General features: G+C 37.0%; 1 long non-coding RNA gene across 2 annotated transcripts; it reads right to left on the bottom strand.

The window, feature by feature from the left end:
* LOC132664828 (uncharacterized) lies at window positions 1-23,152 on the bottom strand. 2 transcript variants are annotated; one of them, XR_013553371.1, is made up of 3 exons: window positions 23,026-23,152; window positions 21,941-22,007; window positions 1-81 (listed from the first exon to the last, which is right to left on the bottom strand). It is a non-coding gene; the product is annotated as an uncharacterized LOC132664828 (long non-coding RNA). The 2 variants fall into 2 exon arrangements; XR_009603865.1 differs by lacking the exon at window positions 1-81 and having other exon boundaries at window positions 21,815-22,007.
* Between the last annotated feature and the right edge of the window lie 421 nt (window positions 23,153-23,573).

Consider the following 23,573-nt stretch of genomic DNA (forward strand, 5'->3'; position numbering starts at 1 on the left):
CATCAAAATTAAGAATTCTGCAACTCCTCTTCATTCACTGCTTGCTGCTCATTCTTTTTGTGTCTTTCATCTGGCTTGGTCCTTTGGTGAAATTACAGGAAATAGGTATCATTTGGGGGAGTACCATGGCAAATGGGTTTGCTTTTCTGTAGGATTATGTTCTAAAGAAAACTTGTAAAATTTTATTTTTCTCTCCAGTCTACTTTAGAAAGCATATTGCAAAAAATTTTAGTGCATTAAAATTAAAAACAAACAAGGAGCTCTGCCATGCTCTTACTGTTAGCAATTATGTAATGTGGGGGAATTTTAGGAATTTCTGGATGGTAATAATAGATTACTCTTGAGATTCAGTTTAATTTTAACATCCCATAAAACAATTATGTACAACATACACAGAATGATGGCAGTTACATAATGTACAACATAAGAGTGATTTTGAAAAAAAAAAAAAAGCCAACTGAGACACCCAAATACGCTGTACCTTACAAAGTGCCTGGTTATATAATTGATACATAATATTTGCTGGGTGACCGTGTAATCTAAGCATGTTAGATGTTTCTCTGTGACATCATTCTGGTGATGTTGCCATATATTAAAATATTTTTAAAAATTTTACCGTTTTTTCCAGCTTTATTGAAGTATACTTGATAAAAATTGCATATATTTAAGGTAGTGAATGATTTTTAAAAGTTATTGAGATATAATTGATATATAACTCTGTATAAGTTTAAGATATGTAGTATGTTGATGTGACACATTTATATATCGCAACATGATTTACCACTGGACTGTTAGCTAACACCTCTATCTAACATGCCATATAATTATCATTTTTTGGTGTGTGGCAAGAACATTTAATAGCTACTCTCTTAGCAGTTTTCAAGTATATAATACAGTACTGTTAACTATAATCACAATATGTGCATTAGATTTCTAGGACATCATCTCTTAACTGGTAATACATTCTACTCTCTGCTTCTATGAATTTGGCTTTTTTTAGATTCCATATATAATTGATATCATACAGTATTTGTTTTTCTCTGACTTATTTCCCCTGGTATAATGCCCTCAAGCTCCATCCATGTTGTCACAAATGATAGGAATTCCTTCGTTTTCATGGATGAATAATATTCCTGTGTGTGTGTGTGTGTGTGTGTGTGTGTGTGTGTGTGTGTATGACATCTCCCTTATTCATTCATCCATTGATAGCCACTAGGTTGTTTCCATATCTTGGCTATTGTGAATAATGCTACGATAAACATGGGAGTGCACATAGCTCTTTAATATCCTGTTTTCATTTCCTTTGGATATATACCCAAAAGTAGAATTGCTGGATCATATGGCAGTTGTATTTTTAATTTTTTTGAGGAAACTCTATACTGTTTTCCATAGTGGCTGAACCAATTTGCATTCCTATAAATAGTATATAAGGGCTTCCTTCCTTCCACAAACTTGCCAATCAATACTTGTCATCTCTTGTCTTTTTGATGATAGTCATTCTAACAGGTATGAGGTGATATCTTATTATGATGTTGATTTGCATTTCTCTGATGATTAGTAATGTTAGCACCTTTTCATGCAACTGTTGGTCGTTTGGATGTCTTTTTTGGAAAAAAATATCTGTTTCTTGTCCCCAGTTGTTAGACTTTTTTTTTTTTTTTTGCTATTTGTATGAAAAATTTTTTAGGTGTATTTATTTTGGGAGAGACAGAGAGAAAGAATCTCAAGCAGACTGTGGGGAACCCAACGCAGGGCTTGAACCCATGAACCGTGAGATCATGACCTCAGCCAATATCAAGAGTTGGACTGAGACATCCAGGCACCCCCTGAGTTGTATGAAATTTTAATATATTTTATATAGTGACCCCTGATCTGAGATGTTTCACAAAATGTTCTCCCTTTTGGCATGTTGCCTTTTGTTTGTTTGCTTGCTTGCTTTTTCTTTTGCTCTGCAGAAGATTTTTAGTTTGATACAGTACCCATTGTTTTTTGCTTTTGTTGCTTGTGCTTCTAATGTCACATCTAAGAAATACCACTGCCAAGTCCAATGTCAAGATTTTTTTCTGTGTTTTCTTTTAGGAATTTGGTAGTATCCGGTCTTATGTTTATGTCTTTAATCCATTTTCAATTAATTTTTGTGAGTGGTATAAGAAAGGGGTTGAATTTCATTTTCCTGCATTTGGTTATCAAGTTTCCCCAACACCATTTGTTGAAGAGACTATCCTTTCCCCATTAAGTTTCTTGATATCCTTGTCAAATATTTTGACTGTAAATGCAGGGTTTTTTTTCTGGGTTCTTGATTCTGTTACATTTGTCTATGTGTCTATTTTTTATTAGAACCATACTGTTTTGATTACTGTAGCTTTGTAATGTAATTTGAAATCTGGAAGTGTGATGCTTCTAGCTTTTTCTTTCTCATGATTGGTTTGGCTATTCAGGGTCTTCTGTGGTTTCATAAAAGTTTGAGGATTATTTTTCTGTTTTTATAAAAATGCTTATTGGAATTTTGATAGGGATTTCATTGACTGTATAGAAGGCTTGAAAGAGTATGGACATTTTAACAGTATTTATTTTTCTGATCCATGAACGTGGAATTTTTTTCTATTTGTTTTTGTATTCTTCAATTTTTTTCATCAAAATTTCATAATATTCATTGTACAAATCTTTCACTTCCTTGATTAAATTTATTTCTGGGGCGCCTGGGTGGCTCAGTCTGTTGAGTGTCTGACCTCGGCTCAGGTCATGATCTCACAGTTCGTGAGTTCGAGTCCTGCGTCGGGCTCTGTGCTGACAATTCAGAGCCTGGAGCCCGTTTCGGATTCTGTGTCTCCCTCTCTTTCTGCCCCATCCCCCTCTTGTACTCTGTCTCTCTTTCAAAAATAAATAAACATTAAAAAAATTTATTCCTGAGTATTTTATTGTTTTGATGTTATTAGAATGGGATAGTTTTCTTTAATAACAAAACATCTGAAAAAGTAATAGCTTACAGAATTGCAACTGACTTTTAGATGTTAATTTCACATCTTGTGAACTTACTGAACTTGCTTGTTATCTTTTTTTTAAATTTTGTTTATTTTGAGAGTGAGAAAGAGAGGAAGAGAGAGAGAGAGTAAGCAGTGGAGGGGCAGAGAGAGAGAATCCCAAGCAGGCTCTGTGCTGACAGCATGATCTCATGACCTGAGTTGAAACCAAGAGTCGGATGCTAACTGATTAAGCCATCCAGGTGCCCCCTAGCTGATTATTTCTAATGTTTTTGTTGTTGTTGTTGAGTCTTTAGAGTTTTCTATACATAAGATTAAGTCATCTGTAAATAACAACAATATTACTATTTCCTTTCTAATTTGGGAAGTTGTAGCTTTAGCTGACTTCCAGTACTGTGTTGAGTGAAAGTGTTGAGTTGGTACTGTTTGTCATCTTCCTGATCTTAGAGTTGGTACCCTTTGTCATCTTCCTGATCTTAGAAAAAAAGCTTTCAGTCTTTCACTGTTGAATATGATGTTAGTTGTGGGCTTGTCATATATGACCTTTATTACGTTGAAGTATGTTGCTTCTACGCCCAGTTTGTTGATCACTTTTATCATTAAAGGACATTGTGTTTTGTCAAATGCTTTTTCTTTTTTTTTTTCTTTTTTTTTTTTTTTTAACATTTATTTATTTTTGAGACAGAGAGAGACAGAGCATGAAGGGAGGAGGGTCAGAGAGAGAGGGAGACACAGAATCTGAAACAGGCCCTGGCCTCTGAGCTGTCAGCACAGAGCCCGACACGGGGCTCAAACTCACAAACTGTGAGATCATGACCCAAGCTGAAGTTGGACGCTCAACCGACTGAGCCACCCAGGCACCCCTCAAATGCTTTTTCTACATATTTTCAGGTGATCATAAGATTTTTATCTTTCTATCAATGTAGTGTAACATATTTATTGCTTTGCATGTGTTGAACCATCTTTGCACACCAGGGATAAATCCCACTTGGTCATGGTGTATGATCTTTTTATTTATTTATTTTTATTTATTTTTTAAGAGACAGCGAGTGTGACTGGAGATGGGCAGAGAGAGGAGAGAGAATTCCCAGCAGGGTCTGTCTGCATTGGCAGTGCAAAACTGATTGCAGGGCTTGAACCCACAAACTGTGAGATCATGACCTGAGTGGAAGTCGAGAGACAGACACTTAATTGACTAAGCCACCCAGGTGCCCCTGTAACTTTTTTTTTTTTTTTAATTTTTTTTAACGTTTTATTTTTGAGACAGGGAGAGACAGAGCATGAACAGGGGAGGGTCAGAGAGAGGGAGACACAGAATCTGAAACAGGCTCCAGGCTCTGAGCTGTCAGCACAGAGCCCGACGCGGGGCTCAAACTCATGGACCGCCAGATCATGACCTGAGCCGAAGTCGGCCGCTTAACCAACTGAGCCACCCAGGCGCCCCCCCTGTAACTCTTTAAATGTGTTGTTGAATAGATTGCTTATATGGTTGAGAACTTTTGTATCTACATTTATCAGGGATATTAGTCTATAGTTTTCTTTTTTGTAGTGTCCTTATCTGGCTTTGATATCAGGGTCATGCTGGCCCCATAAAATGAGTTTGAAGTATTCCCTTCTTTTCTATGTTTTGAAAAGAGTTTGACGGTGATTGCTGTTTTAATTTTTCTTTAAATGTTTGGTAGAATTTGTCAGTGAAGCCATCCAGTCTTCAGGTTTTCTTTATCGGGAGGTTTTTGATTACTGTTTTAATCTCCTTATTGGCTATCGGTCTGTTCAGATTTTTTAATCATTATTTAATCTTGGTAAATTGTCTTTTTTAAGAATTTATTTCACTGTTGACATTTAATTGTTCATAGTAATTGCTTATAATCTTTCATATTTTTGTAGTATCAGGTGTAATGTTTCCTCTTTTCTGATTTTTTTGACCTTTTTTTCTCAGTAGGTAAAGAAAGGTCTGTCAATTTTATCTTTTTGAAAAAACTTAGTTTTGTTGATACTGTGTTTTCCTGGTCTCTTGGGCATTTATTTTTGCTCTGATCTTAGGTATTTCCTTCCTTCTGCTTACTTTGGGCTTAGTTTTTCTTTTTCTCCTTTCTTGTGGTATAAAGTTAGGTTGTTTGAGATCTTTCTATTTTCTTAATATATGCATTTATTGCTATAAACTTCTTTCACAGAACTACTTTTGTAGCATCCCCTAGGTTTGGTATGTTGTTTCTCTTTTTGATTGTTTTGAGATGTTTTGTATTTTTCTTTGATTTTTCCATTGACCTGCTGGTTGTTCAACACTATGCAGTTTAATTTCCATATACCTGTAGGTTTTCCAGCTTTCTTGTCATTGAGTTCTAGTTTCATACCATTGAAGTCAGAAAAAGACACTTGGTATGATTTCAGTCTTTAAATTTGCTAAGACTTGTTTTGTAGCCCATCATATGATCTACTCTGGAGAATGTTCTGTATGTGCTTGAGACGAATGCCTATTTTACTTCTGTTGGATAGAATGTTCTATAAATGTCAATTAGGTCCATTTGTCTAATGTATGGTTCAAGTCCAACATTTCCTTGTTGATTTCCTATCAAGATGATTTATCTGTTGAAAGCGGGTATTGAAGTATTCTATTAATGTATCGTCTGTTTTTCCCTTCAGATGTGTTAGTATTTGCTTAATATATTCTTGTGCTGCAATGTTGAATATGTAAATATTTACAATTGTTACATCTTCTTAATTGACTCTTTTATCATTATATATTGACCTTTTATGTTCCTCTTTTTTTTTTTTTTTTTTTTTTTTTTTTACATTTTTGGCTTATAGTCTGTTTTTTCTGATGTAAGTATATAGCTACCTCTGCTTTCTTTCGATTTCCACTTGAATGAACTATCTTTATGCCTTCGCTCTGAGTTTATATGAGCTGAAGTGAGTCTCTAATAGGAAGCATTTAGTTGAGTCTGTTTTAATTTTTTTTAACATTTATTTTCCAGAGACAGAGAGAGAGAGAGTGCAAGCAGGGGAGGGGCAGACAGAGAGGGAGACGCAGATTCCAAAGCAGGCTCCACGCTCTGAGCCGTCAGTGCAGAGCCCGATGCAGGGCTCAAACCCACGAACTGTGAGATCATGAGCTGAGCTGAAGTCAGACGCTTAACTGACTGAGCCACCCAGGTGCCCCTAGTTGAGTCTATTTTTTAAATATATCCAGTCACTCTATGCATTAGGTAAATTTAATCCATTTACATTTAAAGTTATTGACATAAGGCCTTACTAATGCCACCTTGTTAATTATTTTCTGGATATTTTGTATTCCCCCACTGTTTCTGTGTACCTTTGTAAATGGTGAATTTTCCATGGTGGTATGCTCTGTTTTACCTTTATCTTTTGTGCCTCTACTCTAAAATTGTGCTTTGTGGTTACTGTGAGTCTTACATAAGAACAGCCCATTTAAAGCTGATAACAACTTTTATCATCTACAAAGTTATCACCTTTTTACTCCATTTGACTTTTTTGATGTCGTTATTTACCTCTTCTTATCCTGTGTGTTAGTTATAATTATAGTAACTATAATTATTTTTAATATTCTTTTCCTTTGACCTTTATACTATACTATACTATACTGTGTACTATACTATACTAAAAAGTATTCTAACTTTGACTGTATATTTACCTTCACCAGTGTATTGGATACTTTTGTATGTTTTTATGACCTTGGTTAACATTTTCTTACTCAGCCTGAAGGACTCCTTTCAGCATTTCTGTAAGGCAAGTCTAGTGGTGGTGAGCTCCCTCAACTTTTGTTTGCCTAGGAATGTCTTTATTTCTCCTTTATGTCTGGACGATAACTATGCGAGAGAGGGTATTTTTTTTTCTTTCAACACTTGGAATGTGTCATTCCTCTGTCCCCTGGATGTCTGATTTTTCTCCCCAGGTTTGTGAACTTCTCAGCTGTTACTTCTTTAGATGAACTGTGTGTCCCCTTCTCCCTCTCATCTCCATCTGGGCCCCATTTATTCTAATGTTTGTTCTTTAATGGTGTCCCATAGATCACAGAGGATTTCTTCATTCTTTTCCCACTCTTCTTGTCCTCTAACTGGGTTATTTCAAAATCCTTATCCTCTAACTCACTTATTCTATCTTCCATTTGCTCTACTGTTGGTGTTTTGTATTGTGTTTTTCATTTTATTCATCACGTCCTTTAGCTTCAGAATTTCTGCTTGATTCTTTTTTTTTTTCTTCTATCTCATTGGTAAATATCTCCTTTTGATACTGTATTTTTTTTCATGATTTTGTCTTTCTGAGTTTTCTCGTTTTTGAGTTTCTTGAGAAAAGTTATTTGGAATTCTTTCTCAGCTAGAATGCAAAATCCATGCCTTTGAGTTTGGTTATTAAGGAATTATCTTTTGGTAATGACAGGTGTCCTTGATTCTTTCTTTATTCTTTGATTTTAACAATTTAATTTATGTTATATATATACTTAAGTATAACTAACATACAGTGTTATATTAGTTTCAGGTGTTCAATATAAGGATTCAAAATTCTATGTATTATGTAGTGCTCATCATAAGTATTCTTAATTCCCTTTACCTATTTCACCCATTACCTCTCCCACCTTCTCTCTGGCAACCACCAATTTGTTCCTTACATTTAAGAGTCTGTTTTTTTGTTGTCTCTTTTTTTGTTTCTTAAATTCTACATGAGTGAAATCATATGGTATTTGCCTTTCTCTGACTGACTTATCTCACTTAGCATTATACTCTATGTCTACCCATGTTGCTGCAAGTGGCAAGATTTCTTTTTTTATGGCTGAGTAATATTCCATTGTGTATATAAACCACATCTTTAATTTTTTTTTTTAACATTTATTTGTTTTTGAGACAGACCGCATGAGTGGGACAGGACTAGAAAGAGGGAGACAAAGATCTGAAACAGGCTGTGCATAGTGAGCACAGAGCCCGACATGGGGCCTGAACTCACGAACCAGGAGATCATGACCTGAGCTGAAATTAAGAGTTGGCCACTTAACCACTGTGCCACCCAGGCACCCCTATACCACATCTTTTTTTTATCCATCATCTATTGATGGGCACTTGAGTTGCTTCTATATCTTAGCAATTGAAAGCAGTGCTGCAATAAACACAGGGGTGCACGTATCACTTCAAATTAGTGTATTTGTTTTTTGGGGTAAATACCTAGTAGTGGAGTTACTGAATAATATAGTAATTCTATTTTTAAGTTTTTGAGAAACCTCCACAGTGGCTATACCAGTGTGCATCCCCACCGACAGTGCACAAGGGCTCCTTTTTCTCCACATCGTCATCAACACTTGATATTTCTTGTCTTTTTCTTATTCTAGCCATTCTGATAGGTGTATTGTGGTCGTGATTTACATTTCCCCAATGTGAGTGATGTTGAGTATCTTTTTATGTGTCTGTTGGCTACCTGTATGTCTTCTTTGGAAAAATGTCTAATCAGATTCTCTGCCCATTTTTAAATCAGACTGTTTGGTTTTGGGGTGTTGAGTTGTATAAGTTCTTTATGTATTTTGGATATTAACCCCTCAACATATATATCATTTGCAATGTCTTCTATTCAGTAGGTTGTCTTCTGGTTTTGTTTATCATTTCCTTTGCTGTGCAGAAGCTTTTTATTTTGGTGTAGTCCTATTTGTTTATTTTTGCTTTTGTTTCCCTTGTCAGGAGACATATCTAGAAAAATGTTTCTACAGCTGAAGTCAAAGAGATTACTGCCTATGGTTTCTTCTAGAAATTTTATGGTTTCAGGTCTCATATATAGGTATTTAATCCATTTAGAGTTTATTTTCGTGTGTGGTATAAGAAAGTGGTTCCAATTTCAATCTTTTGCATGTAGCTGTCCAGTTTTCCCAACTTTATTTGTTGAAGAAACTGCCTTTTTACCATTTAATATTTTTGCCTTCTTTGTCTTAGATTAATTGACCGTAAAAGTTTGGGTTTACTTCTGGGCTCAATATTCTGTTCCATTGATCTAGATGTCTATTTTTGTGCCAGCAACATACCGTTCTGGTTATTAAGGTTTGTAGTATATCTTGAAATCTGTCATTGTGATATTTCTAGTTCTTCTTTTTCAAGATTGCTTTGCTTATTCAGGATCTTTTGTGGTTCCATACAAATTTGAGTATTACTTGTTTTAGTTCTGCGAAAATGCTGCTGGTATTTTGATAGGGATTGCATTAAATCTATGGATTGCTTTCACTAGTATGGACATTTTAACAATATTTGTTATCCCAGTCTGTGACCATGGAATATCTTTCCATTTGTTTGTGTCATCTTCAGTTTCTCTCATCAGTGTTTTATAGCTTTCAGAGTACAGGTCTTTCACTTCCTTAAGTTTATTCCTACATATTTTGTTATTTTAGGTGCAATTGTAAATGGGATTGTTTTAATTTCCTTCTACTTTATTATTAGTGTATAGAAATGCAACAGATTTCTGTATATTAATTTTGTATCCTGCAACATTACTGAATTCATTGATGAATTCTAGCAGTTATTTTGTGGAGTCTTTAGGGTTTTCTGTATGTACTATCATGTTACCTGCAAATAGTTACAGCTTTACTTCTTTCTTGCCAATTTGGATGCCTTTTTCCCCACTTTTTCATGTCTGATTACTGTGGCTAAAACTTCCAGTACTATGTTGAATAAGAATGGTGAACATGATTGTCCTTGTCTTGTTCCTTAGACCTTAGAGGAAAAGCTCTGTTTTTCACCATTGAGTATGATTTTAGCTGTGGGTTTTTCATATATGGCCTTTATTATGCTGAAGTGTTATCATGTATGTTGTATTTTGTCAAATGCTTTTTCTGTGTCTATTGAAATGATCATATGGTTTTTATGTGTGTATCACATTGATTTATAACTATTAAATCATGCTTGCATCCTTGGAAAAAAATCCCACTTGATCATGGTGAATGACTTTTTAAATGTATTTTTCAATTTGGTTAGCCAATATTTTATGAGGATTTTTGCATTTAGGTTCATCGGAAATATTGGCCTGTAGTTTTCTTTCTTTCTTTTTTTTTTTTTTTTGTAGTGTATTTATCTGATTTTGCTATCAAGGTAATGCTGACTTCATAGAATGAATTTGGAAGCTCCTTCCTCTTCAATTTTTTGGAATAGTTTAAGAAGAATAGGTATTAACTCTTCTTCAAATGTTTAATAGAATTTACTTGTGAAGTAATTTGGTTCTGGATCTTTATTTGCTGGGAATTTTTGAGTACTGATTCAACTGCATTGCTTTCAAATTTTCCATTTCTTCTTGATTCAGTTTTGGAAGGTTATGTATTTCTAGGAGTTTATCCATTTCTTTTAGGTTTTCCAATTTGTTGACATACAATTTTTAAATAATTTATTACAATCCTTTGTATTTCTGTGGTGTCAGTTCTTATTTCTCCTCTTTCATTTCTGATTTTATTTGAGTCCCCCCCCCCCCCCCAAATTTTTAAATGAATCCTGCTAAATGTTTATCAGTTTAATCTTTTCAAAGAACCATCTTCTGGGTTCGTTGATCTGTTCTATTGTTTTTAAGTCTCTATTTCATTTATTTCTACTCTATTTTTTATTATTTCCTTCCCTCTACTGGCTTTGGGCTTTGTCTGTTTGTTTCTAGCTCCTTAGGTGTAAAATTAGACTATTTATTTGAGATTTTTCTTTCTTCTTGTGGTAAGCCTATGTTGTTATAATCTTCCCTCTTGGAACAGCTTTTGCTGCATCCCCAAGCACCTGGTCATTGTGTTTTCGTTTCCATTTTTTAAATTTGCTTCTTATTTTTTATTTTTAGAGAGAGAGAGTTGCACGTGCAAGTTGGGGAGAGGGACAGAGGAAGAGAGAGAGAATCCCAAACAGGCTCCATGCTCAGTGGAGAGCCCAACATGGGGCTCAATTCCATGACCCTGGGATCATGACCTGAGCTGAATTCAAGAGTCGGATGCTCAACTGACTGAGCCACCCAGGCGCCCCTTTGTTTTCTTGGTAAACCCAGTCATTGTTTAGTAGCATGGAATTTAACATCCATATATTTGTGTTCTTTCCAGATTTTTTTCTTGTGGTTGATTTCTAATTCCATACAGTTGTGGCTGGAAAATATGCATGACATGATTTCAGTCTTTCTGCATTTGTTGGACTTGTTTTGTGGCCTAACATGAGATCTATTCTGGAGAATGTTCCATGTATATTTGAAAAGAATATATATTCTGTTTTAGAATGGAATGTTCTGAATATAACTGTTGGACCCATCAAGTCCAATGTATCCTTCAAAGTCAGAGCTTCGTGGTTGATTTTCTTTTTGGATGAGCTAGACATTGATGTAAACGGTGTGGTAAAAACCCCTGCTGTTATTGTATTACCATTAATTTCTTCCTTTTTGTCTCTTAATATTTGCTAGGGATTTAGGTTCTCCCATGTTGAGTGATTGTTACAGTCTTTGTTTTAAAATCTGTTTTGTCTGATACAAGAATTACTACCCAGTTTTTTTTTTTTTTTCCACTTCCATTTGCATGGAATATTTTTCTATCTCTTCACTTTCAGTCTGCATGTGTCTTTAGGTCTGAAATGAGTTTCTTGTAAGCAGCATATAGATGGGTCTTGCTTTTTTTATCCATTTGGTCCATCCCATATCTTTTGATTGAAGCTTTTAGTCTGTTTACATTCAAAATTATTATTAGTAGATATGTACTTATTGCCATTTTAGTACTGGTTTTACATTTGTCTCCTCTGGTCATTTGATGAGTTTCTTTAGTGATATGCTTGGATTCCTTGGATATTTTTGCATATCTATTATAGGTTTTGGATTTGTGGTTACCATTAGGTTTATACACATATGCATACATATATGCATACAACCTATGCAAATAGCAGTCTATATTACATTGATAGTCACTTAAGTTTGAACCCATTCTAAAAGCACTAAATTTTTACAACCTCCCCCATGTTTTATGTCTATGATCTCATACTTTATATCCTTTTTTTTGTGTGAATCCCTTGACCAATTTTTATAGACACTTGATTTTACTGCTTTTGTGCTTAATTTCCATACTGGTTTTTATAAGTAATTGATCTACTTTTATTATGTTTTAGGTAACTGTGAAACTTTTTCCCCATAATTTTCTTACTTTTGATTATGGCTTTGTTTCTATCCAAAGAATTTTCTTTAATGTTTCTTATATGGCTGGTTTAATGGTGATGAATTCCTTTAACTTTTTGTCTGGGAAGCTCTCTATCTCTCCTTCTATTCTAAATGATAGCTCTGTTATATAGAGTATTCTTGGTTGTAGGTATTTTCCTTTCAGCACTTTGAATATTTCATAAAATTCCCTTCTGGCCTGCAAAGTGTTTGCTGAAAAATCAGCTGCTAGCCTTATGGGGTTTCCCTTGTATGTAACTGTTTTCTTTTGCTGCTTTAAAAATTCTCTTTATCACCGCTTTTTACCATTTCTATTATTCTGTGTCTTGGTGTAGACCTCCATAGGTTGATTTGATGGGGGTTGTCTGTGCAAGTTTTTTGATTTCTTCATGTTACTTATAGTTTTGTGTTGGTTCTGTAGTTTCGTGTTTTGTTTCTGAAGTAGCAGATACCCCTTTAGATATTTGCCAGCTGTCTTCTGTTGGGGTATTCTGTTCAGTGATGCTGTTATTATGCGCGTTTTTCTCTGCCTTTGGATATACCTTTTCCACTCTTCTTACTCCCTCTAGTGGCAGAATTCTCAAGCCTATGTCTTCTCTGATTCTTACAACTCACCAGGCTGACCACTGGACACCTCTTTTTGGTATTCCAAAAGTGGTACTGTAGCTCAAGTTTTAATATCTCCTTTACCCAAAGATCCCAGAATATGGCACTCCCAGAGGCTTGTGGGTGAATTTACTGCTGAGCTAGTCTTTAATGCCCTTTGATATTCTCTTCCTTCCTCCCAATCATGGAGGCCTCATATCAGTCCTCTGGTGCTGTTGGAGAGAAAGGGTTTCTTCAATTGGATCCCACACCACACCTCTGAGGTAGCCAGGCATTTACTCACCACTCTCCTCCTCCTCTGTGGGAGAGATTGCTGCCACCTGCTGGTTCAGCCTCATGCAGTATTGTTTTGGAGGTGGGGATAGGGGAGGTTCTTATCCCTCTGCTACTACAAACTCTCTTTTTGTTTGTTTGTTCTAATGAGGTGCTGGGATCTCTCCTCAGGTAGGATGAACTTTGGATTTTTTTCTTTAGCAATGGTTACCTGCCCAGGTTAGTGCTCTCTAGTTTTTTTCCCAACCACAGCCAGAGGAATTGGGGCAGGTTTGCTGCCTCACTGGTTCTACCCTGTACCAAGGGCAGAGTGGTGAGAGAGACTCCTCTTGGGTATGTTGCTGTAACCCACAGCTCCTACCAAGGTGTTTTTGTTTGTGCATGGATGTCTAATTCTTTGTTGAAAAGGGGGGATGTAAAGGAAGAGCATCTTATGCTTCTGTGATGTTGACACGAGCATTATAATGTAATGTTTTTATATCATATACACTGTGAAATAATTACCATAATCAAGCTAGTTAACATATCCATCACCTCATATAATTAACACTTTTTTGTGACAATTAGGATTTACTGTTCACAAATTTCTAGTATACAAGACAGTGTCATTAACTATAGTCATTATGCAGTACATTTGCTCTCCAGAACTTTTTCATACTGCCTAAAACTTTGTAACCTTTGACTAATATCTCGCCATTTTCCCCTTACTCCTAGCCCATGGCAACTACTATTCTATTAAAGAACAAAAAGTCAACTAAATAAATTTGAAGATCTAATTGGTTTTATTAAGGGATTCATGAATCAGGCAGCACCCCATCTAGCAGGTGGAGTGGGGCTCTGAGAAGTTGTACAGAATGGAAGGTTTTTATAGGAAGGAGGGTGAGGCAAGAAGTTATTAGGAAAAAGAAAAAAGATTGTTTCAGGCAAGGTCACTTTCCCTTTGGGGAAGAGCAGGGAGTCTTATGCAGATTATCTCCTCTTCCTTTGGGGGTTAGAGAGGGCCCATGTTACAGATTACCTCATTGGTATTGGTTAGAAAATTCCTGACTGGTGAAGACTACATTGCTGAGGGAGGATGAAACTGTGATTAATTTAGGTATTAAGTCTCTGTTTGGTGATTTGGCCTAGCATAAGTGACCCCATTTATGCCTGTGATTTTCTTTTTGACAATACTATCTGCTTCTATGAGTTTGACTCTCTTGGATTCCACATGTAAGTGATACCATACAGTATTTGTCTTTATGTGTCTGGCTTATTTCACTTAGCATAATGACCTCCAGGTTCATCAACGTTGTCGCAAATGCCAGAATTTCTTCATTTTTTAAGGCTGAATGGTACTCCAGTGTGTGTGTGTGTGTGTGTGTGTGTGTGTGTGCGCGTGCGCGCGTATGCGTGCGTGTGTGCGCGCACGTGTGCGTATGTGGTCACATTTTTTAACCCATTCACTTGTCACTGAACCCTTAGGTTGTTTCCATATGTTGGCTATTATGAATAATGTTGCAATGAACATGGGGGTATAGTTTTCTCTTTGAGATCCTGATTTTATTTCCTTTGGATATGAACACAAAAGAGATTGCTCAATCATATGAGAGTTCTATTTTTTAATTTTTTGAGGAGCCTCCATACTGCTTTCCATAGCAGCTGTATCCAGTTTACCTTCTCACCAACAATGTACAAGAGTTCCTATTTCTCCATATTCCCATATCCTCAACTTAAATATCCAAATATCATGTACCTTACACAGTCCAGGTATATAACTGGCACTTAACATTTGAATGACCATGTACGCAAAGGAGTGTTGTTAAATCTATCACTCTGTGAAGTTGTTATGGTGATGTGGGTATATTTTATGACATTAAAACATTTTCTTCTTAAAAAACAACCTGCAGAACCAGTGCTGCGTTTTTTAGGATACTTTATTTTCACCCCTAGAGGGAGCTCCAGCCTCCTCCAGAAGTCTCATCCGTACTCTTCCAGGGTTTTTTTTATTCTACACCTCAAGAGAAGGACTGGAGAATTTGTTAAGGGCAAAAACATTTACTGAACATGTTTCTAGATGTGTGGATTTCTGTCTTGATCATACAGCCATAGAAAGACTAGTTCAGAGCTATTGATCTTTGGAGCTGCCCCTCTTAGGGAGGCTTAGAGTTACTGGATTTAGCCACCCATTTCACATATTATTTTAAAGATAGCCAGGTGCTGGGCACAGTTCCAGGGATTTGAATACAGCAGAAGACCAGTGCATAGGAGATCACTATTATCTGAAGAACACACCCTGGTGCATTTTACCTTTTCTGTCGAAATACAAGTCCAACCTCAGTGAACTTGCCAAGTCCGTAGCTTCTGAGTCTCAGGGAGTCTAGGTCTCTACCACCCTGACAAGAGTGGATTTGTAAGTATAAATTGCCATTGTGTTAACAAGAGACCAACATCTCCCCACCACTACCAATTTTCCCTGAACAATGCTGAATGTCCCAGGTGTGGGAAGGTGGCCAAACAAGCCCATCATGTAGGTCAGATCATTGGTTAGCCTTGTCGGAGGATTTGTTTCCCAAAGGGACAAACCACTAGCTGGGATCCATTAAATTCTTTCCTCTTGGTCTGTTGGTGGTGGGGAGATACTAGTTCAAGTGAAGTCAATGCCTCAAGGAAGTAAAAACTTTCAATAAGCAGGAATGTAAAGGGATGATCATATTAATAGTACCTACATCATATGACAGCTGAAGTATTAACTGAGATAAGAGATACAAAATATTTAGCATAGTGTTAAAATATATGGCTCTTACTTTCCATATGTCACAGCAAAGGAAACGGAGTGTATTAGAGTCCTCCAGAGAAACAGAACCGGTAGTGTGTGTGTGTGTGTGTGTGTGTGTGTGTGTGTATGGAGGGGAGGTAGGAGGTATTATCACAAGGACTTGGCTTATATGGTTATGGAAGCTGAGAAGTCCCATGATCTGCTCTTTGGAGCCCCATGAAAGCCAGAGGTACAGTTCCAGACCAAGTGCAGGAGTAGACCATTGTCAGCTAGAAAATAGAGAGAGTGAATTCTTTCTTACTCCACATTGGGGGGAACAATCTGCTTTGCTTCATTTACCAATTCAAATATTAGTCTCATCCAGAAGCACAGACACATCCAGAATAATGTTTAACCAATTATCTCGGTACCACATGGCCCAGCCAACTTGACACGTAAAATTAACCACTACTGAAACTGAGAGCTCAAATAACCTGCCCATGAATAAGATAACAGGTGGTGGGACTGGGGTTTGAGCTCAAGTTTCTAAATCGAAGTAGCTTTCTGGGAATGGGTGGAATGAGAGATGGGTGGAGTCACTGAGGTAGGTCAGGATTAAAATGTTTAGAGGTCATCTATAACAAGATTTATACCTTTGGTTGTGGAGATTCTTAATCCTTTAAGGAGAAATTTGACTACTGGAAACGGCCTATAGCCATGTGTGATCCATTTTGGAGAAGAGATGTTTTATGGAAAAATCAAAAGGAAAACTAAATTAGTTCTTTTTTTGGTGTACTTTTGAAATTTGTTTTGAAGATCATCTCAGCTTGGGAAGGGATTCTATACAGTGTGTTATTGGAAATATGTGCTGTATCCCAAGGTACTACTTTGAAGGCCAGCATTCACTTAGCCTTCACTTGGTTGTGCTTATAGATGTGTGTCTATATTCATTTACTGAACACTTAATATGTTGAGATTCAATGATGAGTAAGATACAGTCTCTCCTCATGAAGTTTGTGATCTATCTGGGGAATAGGTATGTAAATAGTGAATTTTATTACATTGAGATTAGTGTTATAATAAAACTCCTTCAAGCCATAAAATCCTTTGTATAATATTTAACATCAATCTGAATTTCTGGGGGCACAAGTCAAGGTATAACTATAAATGAATGAATACATTTATAAATCATTTCAAAAAATTCACTGTGCCTGGGAGCATAATGCCTGCCAAGGGAATTGACATTTGAAGAAAATCTCAAAGTAGCCTAGTGAAGATGTATACCAGAGACAAGGGTGTATTCAATAAATGTTTCTTAAATGAACCATTGACCTAAGGATGTGCTGGTCTTTCTTAATACCTGTATATATAGTGCATGTAAAAGTTGACCTATTTAAATTATGCCAACTCAGGTAAAAAAAAAAAAAAAAGTCCTTTTGAAGCTTGATTATAAAGTAGGCACAGGGTGCCTCAGTCAAGCATCTGACTCTTGATTTTGGCTCAGGTAATGATCACAGGGTCCTGGGATCAAGCACCCAAGTCGGACTCTGTGCTGTGCATGGAGCATGCTCTGGATTCATTCATTCTCTCCCTCCTCCCCTCCTTCCTTCTCTCTCTGTCTCCCTCCCTCCCCTTCCTTCCCTCTCCCTCCTTCCCTCTGCCCCTCTCCTCTACTTGCACTCTTTTCCTCTCTTTCTAAGAAAGATAATCAAGCAGGCACAGTTGGCTAACTGAATGCAGCATACACTACCAAATATAGGCCAAACAGAGTTCTATTGCTTGTACTCAAACTTTGACGGTTAAGATCAGGGGCCAGTAGCCTTGGTTTCATATCCCCAGCCATTACATAAGTCATCTCTAAAGACTTCTTAGTATTAGGCCAGAAATGTAAGAGACTTAACGCATTCCTAGGTTACATCCTCAGTATTTGCTCAAGATTAACTGCCCTTTGGTGTTCTTGTCTGAGTATTTTCATGCCCTTCCTCATGAAGTCACAGAACGGGACTAAAATGCGAGCTGGACCACTCTTTTCCTCATTTTCACCTCGTTAAGTTTGGGCATCATTCTAGCAGCCATAGTAGCTCCTGTTCTGACTTAGCTCCAGTGGAGCCCGACAGTTTCTCCAGCGGGGTCTATGGGCCAGCTGTGTCAGCAACACCCGGAGCGTCACCTGCTGACCGTGCAGATTCCTGACTTCACTCAAACCAACTAGATACAAACTTTTGTAGGTGAGGCCTGGAATGTACGGTTTTAATAAGCACCCCAGGTGATTATGATTCTTGTGTGCATTAAATCTAAAATAATTTAAGAAAGATAAAAAAGAATCTTAGACTTCCCTTCTGTAGTTTCTGGTTTTCTTGGGAGACAGCCAGCTATATATCCTAGCGGCTGCCCTTTACGTGTGCCGTCTCCTCACATGACAACCCTATGACATGAATATTATTAACCTTGTTTTATAAATGACAAGATTGGTTATAACAGGTTGAGTGTTCTTAAAACTCACCTGTAGCTTAAGGCCTTTAGAACTGGAGGGTCTAATTTGAGGGATGTGAAATGATTGAAATGACTTGCCTTCAGAGGAAGGGCATGACTAAAATTCTTGGGGTGCCAGGGACTGTGGCATTTCCAGTGCTTGAGGATGTCCAGACTGCCAGCTCTTGAGAGATGGTATTTAAAAAAACATTTTTTTTAAGGTTTATTTATCTCGAGAGAGACAGAGAGCGAGTAGGGGTGGGGCAGAGAGAGAGAGAGGATCCCAAGCAGGGTCCAGCTGTTAGCACAGAGCCCAACTTGGGGCTTGATCCTATGAACATGAGATCATGACCTGAGCCAAAACCAAGAGTTGGACGCTTAACCAACTGAGCCACGCAGGTGCCCCGAGAGATGGTATTTTTGTTTTTAAAGTTCTATTTATTTAAGTAATCTCCACACACCCAATATAGGGTTTGAACTCACAACCTTGAGATCAAGAGTCGCATGCTCTTGCGATGGAGTCAGCCAGATGCTCCTACGTTTGTTTGTTTTTTAACTTTTCCTCCCCCGCCATACAAAGCATTACACATTTATAGGAAAAATTAAAACACTATAGAAATATGAGTTGGAAAATGAAAGTCAAGTGTTTAAAAGCTAAATAAAATATGGCACATTTCTATAGAATTTATGTAGCCATTAAGAAGATTGAGGGAAAGATACATGTATTAACATAGGAAGAGCTTTAAGGCACATAAGGTAAAACAAGTATCAGAACAATACTATAATATTCCACGTGTGTTTAAAAAACAAAAAAGCTGCATGTGCATATGTGTACATGCACGTATGTAAGGTATGTAAGTGTATAGATAGAAAGTAGAAGGAAAAGTTGCTAATCAGGCTATCACAGGGGAGTGGAAATAAGAGGAATAAAATGGGATTTTCATGTTTTTCCTGTTTGCTTTTCTTTTTTAAAATAAACCTTATTTTTTAGAGAAGTTTTGGGTTCACCGCTAAATTGAATGTAAAATTCAGAGACTTCCCCACATACCTCAGTCGCTGTCAGCGCAGAGCCCAGATGTGGGGCTCGAACTCACAAACCATGAGATCATGACCTGAGCTGAAGTCAACAGTCCAACGCTTACCCAACTGAATGACCCAGGTGCCCTGCTTCCCTTCATTATTAACATCCCCTACCAGGTGGTACCTTTGTTACACTTGATGAGCCTACATTGACACATGCTTATCACCCAGAGTCTAAAGTCCACAACAGGGTTTATTCTTGATGTTGTACATTCTGGGGTTTAGATGAATATATAATGACCTGCACCTACCATTATGGTATCATACAGAGTAGTTTATCCTAAAAATCCTCTGCATTGATTTTTCTTAAGTAATGGGACTGACTTTAAAATGTCTTTCGAGGTACCTGAGTGGCTTAGTCAGTTGAGGGTCTGACTCTTGATTTCAGCTCAGGTCATGATCCTGGGATTGAACCCTGAGTTGGGCTATGAGCTGAGCATGGAGCTTGCTTGGGATTCTCTCTCTCTCCTTCTGCCCATCTCCCCTGATTGCTCTCTCTCACTCTTGCTCTCTCACAAATAAAATCAAAAAAAATTTTTCTTTCTACCTGTCGCAGCTGTTCTTCCCCTTTTCCTAGTTTTCTTCATTCTTTGGATTGAGTATTTCTTATGTTTCTATTTTATCCCTTTTATCAGTTTGTTGACAATTACTCTTCATTGTGTTATTTCAGTGACTACTATTGGTTCTGCATTATACATCTTTAATAATGCACAGCCTGCTGTCCACAAGTATTTTGCTTCTTCAAGTGTAGTAGAACTTTACAACTATATACAGCTATATGCAACTTTCCTGGCCTTTGTACTATTATCATCAGGTACTTCTGTGTTATAAACCGCAGAATATGTTGTTTCATCTAAACAGTCAATTATATTTTAAAGCGATTTAAATAGTGAGAAATGTCTTTATATTTACCTACATAGCACTATTTCCATAGCTCTTCTTTCCTCTGTGTAGATTCACATTCCATCCGTATTACTTTCGTTCTATCTAAAGGTCTTTAACATTTCTTATAGTGCAAGTTAGCTGGTGAGTAATTATTTCAGCTTTTGTTTGTCTAAAAAGTCATTATTCATCTTAATGTTTGAAATATATGTTTGTTAGCTGTAGGATTCTAGGGTGATAGTTATTATTTTTTAAAGACTTTAACACTGAGAGGGAAGTACAGAGAGTTCCTATATGACTTTTTCTCCTGAACATGCAGTCTCCTCCAACGATTGATATCCTTTATTAGGATGACACACTTTTTACTTTGGATGAACCTACATTGATTCATCATAATTATCTAAAGCCCATAGTCTACCAAGAGGTTCGCTCTTGGTTTTGTACATTCTACAAGTTTGGACAAATATATAATAATATATCTGTGTGTCATTATACTATCACACAGAGCATGTTCAGTGCTCTAAAAGTCCTCTGTGCTCTGCCTCTTCTATCCGTCACTCTCTCATCCCCTGAAACCATTGATATTTTTATTGACCCCATAGTGTTGCCTTTTCCAAAATGTCACATAATTGGAGTCGTACAGTATATAGCCTTTTCATATTGGTTTCTTTCACTTAGTGATCTACATTTGAGTTTCCTCCATGTCTTGCCTCCGTGCTCTATCTTTTCTCTAGCATTTAAACATATGGGAAGTATTAACTATTATAATGTCCCTTACTACTAATTCCATATATTATTAGTGGGTTTATTTCCATTGATTGGTTTTTCTCCTTATCATAGGTTATGTTTTCCTGCTTCTTCACATTCCTGGAATATTTTATTGCATGTCAAACATTGACAATTGTACCTTGTAGGGTGGGTGGATATTTTTGTATTCCTACAAATATTCTTGAGATTTTTTTAATGCAGTTAAGCTACTTGGAAACCATTTAATCATAAAGTGATTAAAATCATAAAACTAAAAGCTTTAATTTAAAATTTTGTTAGGTGACACCAGAGCAGTATTTAGTGTAAGGCAAACTGTGCCCCACTATTGAAACAAAACTCTTTGGAGTAGCTACCCAATATCCTATGAGTTATATTCTCTATTCTGGCTGATAAGAACAGGAAATATTATTTGATCCTGTTTGAATTCCAAGTGTGCTCCTGATAATTCCTTCATGTTTGTTTTTTCACCTGGTCTGGGTAGTTTATTTCCATATATGTACTGATCAGGACTCAAGAGACATCGTCTGTAGCTCTCCCAAGCTTGCTCTCTGCAGCTCATTCATCTCTGTCCTCTGAACTCTAGCCACCTTGTCCTCTCTGGACTCCTAACTTCATCTCTTCATCTCAGAAAGTTTGATAAATTCTACTTGGGTTTCCTTTCCATGCTGTGCAACCTGGAAACTCTCCAGGTGGAAAGTCACAGTAATTGTAGGGAGCATCTCCTTTGTTTTGATTTCTCAAGGAGCATCACTGATGTCCGATATCTTGAAACCCATTGTTTCATATATTAGTTTGTTTTTTAAGTTATTTCAGGTGGGAGAATAAATCTAGTTCCTGTTACTCCATTTTAGCTAGACACAGAAATTTCTCAACTGTGGTGCTTCTGAGACTTTTAATCCTAAAATATTGGTGGCCTTGGGTTAGGATGGGCTGAACACAAATAATTAATCATGGTTTCATTTCCAAAGAAGAGGAAGAACTTCATAGATAAGCATAAAGTTACCGAGAATGGGAATATCACAGCAATTTGTCCGTTAGGTATTGGTCTTCTCTGTTTGATGATGGCAGTTCTATGGACCAAGATAAAACCACTTTTACTTATGGCCTCACTGTTAGATGGTCTACATCAGAGAAAAGAAATATGTAGGGAGATGTGTCCTCTAAGTTTGGGCCAGGTAGGTGTATGCAACATCACACTTTACCCTCTCTGGAGCCACTTGTGTGGAATAATAATTATTCATGACAATGGTAACTAGTAGTTTTTGAGTACTTGCATAGAAACTCTATGCTGCACAATCTCAGTAAGTTGATATTTTATCCTCACTTTCTGAGAGAAATAAAGTTCAGATAAAATAACACACCCAATGTCTCTCAGCTATTGAAAGTTATAGTTGGGATTTAAACCCAGATCAGTTTGATTCTGCAGCCAAAACATTTATATTCTATGCTATGCTAAAGGAACTCCAGCCAGCCACTCAGTAATCTCTTGAGAAGATCCCAAGGGACCAATAATTTGAGTTTCTTTATATCTCCATCCACATTTAGCAAAGCCTCTTGAAGAGAAAGATAGAGAGCTGTCATCAACCAGTATTGACCTTGAATGAATCCTGGGTAAGAGAAAATAGGGGACTTGATAAAACTCTCCTATATCATGAACTCATTTGGAGGTCCAGGGTACTATCTGAATTTTACCCTTTGAAATCTAGACTCAAGTTAAACAGAGATTGACAGGTTTCCCCTAGAAGGAATCTCATGTTCAAACCCAACAAGAGAGTTGGTCGTGATGTTATCATGTTACTCTACTTTAGCAAGTTCTTTGAAGATAAATTCAAGAAAGTTGAATTATTATCATCTTGGGTAAGTATGAGTTCTAAGGTTCTGTTTATGAAGCTAGGATTCAATTTAATTCAACAAACATTTATTAAATGAGTTGTCTATGCCAGGCAGTGTCTTAGACTGGAAAATCAAAAAAGGAATCAAACGCAGACCCTACCATAGAGGAAATCAAAGTCTAGTTTGGGACATGGATGCATAAACAGATAATTATGAGAGCGTGGACAAAGTACAACAAAAACCAAAAACACATACACAGAGGGCCATGAGGGCTCAGAAGAGAGGCCAGTGGTCCCTGCCTGGGGATGGGAATGCCCATCCAGAACTCTTCATCCTCTTTTAGTTGTTTCATGAGCAGTGTTCAGAGTTTCAAGATCTTTAATATTACGCTAGACTACAGCATGCATGTGGTAGTCATGCCATTTGTTGTTCTTGGGATTCCGAATGTGATTCTAGAGTCACAATGCTAGGAATACACTGCAGGGAGAGTGGAGATTCCAAGTGATGTTAGGCATTGCTCTGCCTTTGATGTGCTCTGAGACTTGAATGTGTTAGTGGATCTTTTGGCTTTCATCAGGTGTCAGTTTTGGGGTGCACTTTAAGCCAACTGTTGGATATTACCAGCAGAAATCTGGAGATTCTCCAAGGGAATGATGGGTCAGAATTCTCTTACTACAAAGTGAGATTCTCCTGAAATATGAGTTGAAATAAGACTGCACTTTGATAAGAGTGCCTGGGTGGCTCAGTTGGTTAAGCATCTGACTTTGGCTCAGGTCATGATCTCACAGTTTGTGGGTTTAAGC

Source organism: Panthera onca, chromosome F2 (assembly GCF_046562875.1).
Source record: "Panthera onca isolate mPanOnc1 chromosome F2, mPanOnc1 haplotype 2, whole genome shotgun sequence".
Classification (NCBI taxonomy): Eukaryota; Metazoa; Chordata; class Mammalia; order Carnivora; family Felidae; genus Panthera; species Panthera onca.